Source organism: Sesamum indicum, linkage group LG1, assembly GCF_000512975.1.
Source record: "Sesamum indicum cultivar Zhongzhi No. 13 linkage group LG1, S_indicum_v1.0, whole genome shotgun sequence".
Lineage (NCBI taxonomy): Eukaryota > Viridiplantae > Streptophyta > Magnoliopsida > Lamiales > Pedaliaceae > Sesamum > Sesamum indicum.
In genome coordinates, this window is record NC_026145.1 from 6,840,965 (window position 1) to 6,848,328 (window position 7,364).

At 35.1% G+C, this 7,364-nt stretch overlaps 1 long non-coding RNA gene across 1 annotated transcript; it reads right to left on the reverse strand.

The window, feature by feature from the left end:
* Positions 2,081-5,965, reverse strand: LOC110012199. Its single transcript, XR_002287369.1, has 2 exons — positions 5,655-5,965; positions 2,081-3,854 (listed from the first exon to the last, which is right to left on the reverse strand). It is a non-coding gene; the product is annotated as an uncharacterized LOC110012199 (long non-coding RNA).

Below are 7,364 nucleotides of genomic sequence, written 5' to 3' on the forward strand. Positions count from 1 at the left end.
CAAATGTTGTTGTTTAAACGGTGGCAGATGGCGGCAGTGGTGGAGAAGGCCAACGCTATTGGTTTTTGGAGCGGGCTTAGAAATGGTCAGTTTTAAACAAATCGTTCGCAAGCCTGTTCCTAATGCACAAAACAACATCGTTTTTATTGACAATTATTTACTAAAAAATCGTTCCTATGTAAACTTTCCAAATACTCATTCCAAATAGAACAAGACGTTGTTGTTTGGGTATAAACTTAACTACCGTTCCTAATAGTGTCTCAAAATGAATTTTCCAAATAATTAAGAAAAATAAAAAACATAGAAAAAATCGTCTCAAACATGTTAATGATCAGAAAAAGATAGACCAACAAGTAGTTAAGGCAATTGGAAATATATAATGTTATGAATAAAATTTGACAACTGTTCAAAAGATCAAGTACTTGTATGTATAGAATTGTTAATCTTATATAGATGTAAGTAGCATCTTATACTGTTGGATATTATTAAATCGATAAAATCCTACATTCGATGATGTTCCGGACATTTTTATTGCATGGATTCTGAGATATCGTATCGGATACACAATCGGTGAGATTAAAAATGATGCAAGTGTCCATTAGACCGTTTGATTTTAGATCGGATTGCTACAAATGTTCACATATGGTAAGTATTGTTATACATTTAAATTAACATGAATTAAGCTCTCAGATGTAGAGATATCATAATCGAGAACAAAACAATCAAGCTATGGACATCCATAGGCATGGATTCAGAAACTCATGTAGGAACAGTCGTTGTTGTTATTAGACAACATTAATTGTAAACGGCACAACAATTGTTATTGAACAACATTAATTATGAAATGGTACTATGGTCGGAGTTGATGAGGAATTACCAGCGATCGAGAAGAAATTATGTAAGAGATCATCAAGAGAAGCAGCTAAAAACAACGTCGATAGTACAAGTTCAAACTTAAGTTTCATAGTTATAGAATTATAACTTTTAAACTTAATTTTCTAATTAGAGAGAGAATAGAGAGAGAATAAGAAAGATTGAACAAGATAGTGAGATTAAATGAAAAGAGAGGAACACATATATATAGAAAAAAATGGAAGAGTCTTTGGAACGGGCATAGGAACACATAAGTAGCCGTTAATTCTTAATTCAGGAACGACCGTTGTCACGGTTGTTGGAACGATTTGCAGACCATTGAAATGTAGCCGTTGAAGATCATTTGGAACGGTCACATTAACACATAGGAAATAATTCTAAGGAACCATTTCAATTCGTACCTCATTTAGGAATACATTTTCTAACTATCAATTTTGAGACATATTCTGCAACGGGTGTAGGAACGGTTAGTTTGTGTCAGTTCCTACATCTAATATAGTATTCCAAATTGAGTTCCAATGATTTTTTGTTATCAATTTGGCACGGAATGTGGAACGGGTCTAGTAACTGTTCTTTTGGAACTCAATTTTGGGATGGTTGTGCCGTGCCAAATTCGTAACCCAAGAAAAATATTCTACCTGACATCATCCTTCAATATTCGTTTCTCAGACCTAAAACCCGTTCCAATATTGAACAGGATTTGGAACAGGACACTGACCATGCCAAATCCCACATTTTTTGTACTGATTGTACGTATTCTCTCTGTATATCAATGGATTGATCAGGCCAAACCGACTCAAAAAAATAAATATAACATATTGACATGCAAATTATATAAAAATTATGGGTTGACTCAAAATATCATGGATGTTTCAAGGACAATTATATATTGTAGGACAATTAATTGGTCAAAATTTGATGAAGTATTCAAGGGTTATCCCTTTCTCGAATTAAAATTATAGTTTCACAAGAGATAATTTTTTTTTATTTGAAGCGACCACATATTATTAATTAAAATAATTCGATTATAATCAATATCTAATAAAGACAACTATAATAATTATACTCTAATCAACAATATCAGATAAATAAAATTTAAAAAAGACCTACTATGCTATAGAACAATATTTAATAATTTAAACTCAAAATTTTCTAAGGAAAGCCCAATGGCGTTCTCGAAATCAAGTAGCCTAAGATTCAATCCCAATGAAGGTAAATTGGTCCATCCATTTCAATGTTTTTAAATGTTGTCTCCTGTTTCTTTATGGTTCTAATAGTTAACTGTATGCTGAATGCTGAATGCTGTTTGACATATATAAGTTCAGTAGTGTGGAAACCCCTCAGTGATGCCTTTAAAATGAATGGCCTAACAAACTATTACAAAGAAAGCGGAGTATAAAACTCCTTATATGATTACAGACCAAAATAAGTAAAATAAAAATATAAACAAATTATATTTTAACAAAAGAGATGAGAGGCTCAGATTGAACCAGATCCAATAAAATGACGCCGACAAAAGACCGGTAACAATGTCATAGAGACTCCGGCCACCACACAGAGTCAGTCCACGGCTACTCCGCAATAGGCTCGTCTTAGATCACGAAGATCTACACTGGTCACAGAGAACCGCATTGAATATTCAGAACTTTTAGATAGTAGATAGAAGAAACGGTGTATTTCTGTCGAAGGGGATGACCCCTTTTATAAAGATGTGAGGAATACATATAAAAGGAAGCCTCAGTGGCTTTCCAAAAGCCATTGCATTGGCTTTGGAAAGCCACTGCATTGGCTTTGGAAAGCCACCATGAAAGACATGGTCAGAGAAGATCCATGGCAGAATAGGAGAAGAGAGAAGGGCGGCGCAAGTCAAAGAAGAAGAGGGGAGAAAATGCTGCTAGGGTTTAGAATTAGGGAATAAATAGGTAGAGACACGGGTCGGGTTTACCGAGTGTGGACCGGGTCGGTGTGGGTCAAGCCAAGTGGATCGTGTGATGGGCTTCGCCAGATGAGCTTATGTGAGCATTGGGCCATATACCAACAAGTTCTTGTGTTCAATTTCCTCTCAAAAAGAAAAATAATGAAAATTGATATTTAACTTTAATTTACTCATTACTAATTTGTTATATATTAAATAATTTTTTTTAACTAAACTAGGAATGTAAAAGAGCAGAGCTCGAGTCGAGCTCAGCCAAAATTCGGCTCGAGATTTTGTTTTTGAGCTCAAGCTCAAGTTCGAGCTCAACGAGCTCAAAACTTTTTTTGGCTCAAGCTTTTTTATTTTATAAAGTTTTATTATAATTAAAATAAAAATTATTTTAGAATATTTATTTATTATGTTAGATTGACAAATCCAAATTATTTTATAAAAAATATATTCCTAATTTTTTTAAAACTGTTGATAATTTAAGAAATTATTAATTATATAAATAAAACATATATAGTAATAATAATGAACTTACTAACTTGTTAATTCACCTTATTTTTGTATAGAGATTAAATATATAAATAAAAATACTATATTTTATCATTAGTTAGACTTAAAATATGTGATATTACTTAATAATTATAATATATGGTTAATTTTTAATATAAAGTATTGAATATGGAGTTAAATATATAAAAATTTGAAAAATAAAAAGTATATAAGAATAAAAAATTAGAAAGCTAGCAAATTGATGAACAAAAAGTATTTTGAACTCGAGCTGACTCGACTCAAGCTTGAAATTTTGAGTCAGCCACACTACCAATAAAACAAAGGTCCCGATACACCGCCAGAGTTTGTTGATTAGCATAGCGTAGCCTCCTTTGATAATGACCGGCTAGCAGGATGGCCTCCCAAGCTGCCAAAGCTTTAGCAACCTCGCCAGTGCCTCTCCTATCCAGTCTCCGCGATAACCAACCCAGACAAGTACCTCTACCGTTTCGAGCCACCACCCCAAGTCCCATCTCCCAGCCTCTAGCTAATAAGGCCCCATACAAACCTATTAGAGGGATGCAGAACATCGACATAATCATTCCTAACTTCGAACCTATACAGAGCTTACAAAACTTTCAAAAATTTGCAGACAATTATAAAAAATATCGGATTAAAAATGATCCATTGCATTTTGCGCCAAAAAGTCGCCACTTGGATAAATTCTCAATAATAATTCAAGGCGTGAAAGTAAAATTGAATGAGAGAGAAGCCATTTTCAATTTGATGAATTTCTGCATATGAAAATTTTGATTCAATTAGAGGGAAACCCCCCTTTAAATAAACAAATCCACCACCTCTATTTCTTAACTAACTCCTAACTAACTGGAGGCTGATATGGGCGGATGACGGAGCAAAGTTACAACAAGACAAAGAAACGTAAGTTACTAAAAGAAGCGCTAAGCCAAAAACAAGACTTCAGATATCCTTTATCCAAGGTCCCAAAGTCATTCTTGTTATCAGATGCAGAGGAATCATCATCCTCACCATAGGGGCTGCAACATCTCTTGAATGTTCAACAGCCCCCCATAGGGGGGTCTACATGCAAGCGAGACAAGTCCTAATTTGGACATCATGGATGAAAAGGATTTGAATGGAAGCGGTTTAGTAAAAACATCAGCTAGTTTATCAATGCCCTTCATATGTGAAGGATTAACAAACCTTCCTTATAGGCATCACGAACTATGTCACAGTCGATTTCGATGTGCTTGGTTCATTTGTGAAAAACTGGATTAGCCATAATATGTAGAGCAACCTTGTCGTTGCAATATAATTGAACCTAAGGAACAATGTTAACACCAAAATCACGTAAAATGTAGGAAACCCAATGCAGCTCACAAATTGTAGCTGCCATGCTCCAATATTCAGCTTCCACCATGAATCAAGAAACTACGGATTGTTTCTTTGTCTTCCAGGAAATGGGGACAACACCAAGGAAGACACAAAAACCAGTCAAAGAATAGCGAACGAGGCTCAATCAACGTCACAAAAAGCACTGAGCTGAAAGTGTTTGAAGCTAGAAGAAAAATGTCTTTTGAAGGGTAACCCTTGAGGTAGTTGACAACATGAAGAGCAACAGACCAGTGAACTTCACAAGGATGAGAAACGAATTGACTAAGTTGCTAGACCGAATGGGAAATGTAAAGCCTAGTAAACCCAAGATAAAACGAACGACCAAGCAACCATCCATAGACATCTAGATGTTACAATTGAGCTCCACATTCAGTAGTTAGTTTTAGGCCTTGAGGGAATGGAGTAGAGTCCGCGTTGGAGTGTAGTAGCCTTGTATCTGTAATGATGTCAAGCATATACTTTGTTTGAGCAAGATACGTTCTTGAAGAATTCCTAGCAGTTTCTAGCCCCAGGATATATTGAGCATCACCAATATCTTTGATGCTAAATAAATTATGAAGATAAGCTTTGACGCCCTCTATTTCAGACAATGAAAGCCCCATTATTAGTATGTCGTCTACGTACATCAAGAGGGACATCTATACAATGGTCATGGGTTGAATAAACAAAACCGTATACCTCCAACTTCAGTGTAAACTCCAAATTCCACTACCTGGAAGGTTGTTTTAATCCATAGAGGGAGCATTTCTGCTTACAAACTGTAGAGAGTGGATCAACCCGGGAAGCATGGTGGAAGAGCAAGAAATCAAAACTGATCGAAAAATAAATATAAATCCCAATCAAGGGATGTAACCTTGATCTTTTTCGGGAGTTTGGTCTATTAAAAACAATCTAATTGCAAACATAGGTCAAGAATGACAAGAAAATAAGGAATAAAATAAAGCAAATACATTACCCTCGTTGATTTCTTGAACCAAATTCAAGCGTTGACTCCCCTCCTCAGATCTAGATCTCTATGTAGAGATCATCTAAAGATAGCGACACTCCCACTAGGAAGATGTAGTTTTCTCCTGTTAGCAAGAACAACCACAGAGAGCAAGAAATCAAACAACTCTTATCAATTAACGTGTTCGATCTTCTTGATTTTTCTTCGATCTCCAAGATCAATAAGAGAAACGATGGAGAGGAGCCGAGAAAGAGAGAAAACCAAGAGAGACTGTAGAGATCTAGTGTGTGTTCTCTCTTGTGATAGGGTTTTTATATGTGGTATAGATATGATCTAGTTATATGCACACATATATGCCTTAGGCTTGTGTTTAATGGATCGGGCTTATTAATTAAAATCAAATTCATGTCTAATAAATCTTAATTAAATTTAATTTAATTACAAGTCCATCATTAAACTCCACTTTTTTTAATCCAATTAAAAGATCCAAGCCCATTTTCTCTCTTTTAATTTATAAATTAGACCAAGCTAATAAAAACAATCCAATTAATTAAATTTCAAGTCATCCATGTAATAAATTGGTCTAAATAAATGATCCAAATATTTATCCTCCCTAAGAATTAAATAAATCCATTTAAATTAATTTGACTCCTCTAGAATTAATTCCAAATTAATTCCACCCCATTTCTAGTTGTAGTGTGTGACTCTTTAGGTTAACCCTGAGCTAGACTTGGACGTGTGTGATCAATACAATTAATTAAATTATATTAAACCAATTATTTTCTAATTACCCCATAACCAAAAATAACTCGTTACCATGGGTGGCTGTCTAACAATAGTCCATAGCACTAGAGATTAGGTGAATAGTGGCATGATTGTTTAGGCTCCAAATTGTATACGAGTATAATCCTACTGTCAACCATCTTCTGACCTTAGTCAAAGGCATGAAATTGGACATTGCTTCCCATTCTTGACTAGGCACTATACTTATAATTCAAATCCTAATTTACCGTACAGATTAAATCAAGAAACCTATCCCATTCATTCAGTCATCGTGGCTACAGATTTTAAGGGCATAAACGGGTTTTAGAGCTTATAGGATGCTGTCATGTACTGATAGGGACAGATTCTATCTTGACATCCATTGTCCTCACTACATATTCTAACTACACTAGATAAAAGTTATGATGACCATACCTCATGACACCGCGACAACTTGTGATATCCAAGATACATGCACATAACTGTCATGATTCCTCAAGTCTGAGAACTAATGTTCCAGTCATAGCGACCAAGCCTTCAAGGCTTCCATTTGACGATTTCTGCTAGTTAGTTCAGTTAGTCGACTACCTTACCAACTAACCCACTAGTACTGCACAAATGACCTACGTTTTCTGCGGCAAAAAAAAAAAAGGTTCATTAGTTAGTGCAAGTCTTTATAAGACCCGATGCCCTGTCTCAAAGTCCTCAATTTGGAACATTACAAACCAACCTTCAGGAGTTGGTTTCATAGCTGCCAAACCTATGTGCAATGCAACTCCACGGGTTAGATCTTTCGGTTTGTGGTCATTTTGTTATGACATTGAAACTCTGTTCAACATAAGTGGTAAGCACAACAAAACATACTGTCAACTTGATGAATTCTTACCATATTCAACAATTTAATATTACTCGATAAAGATTGGTGAATGGCAAACAACTAATCCAATTGGCTTTTGG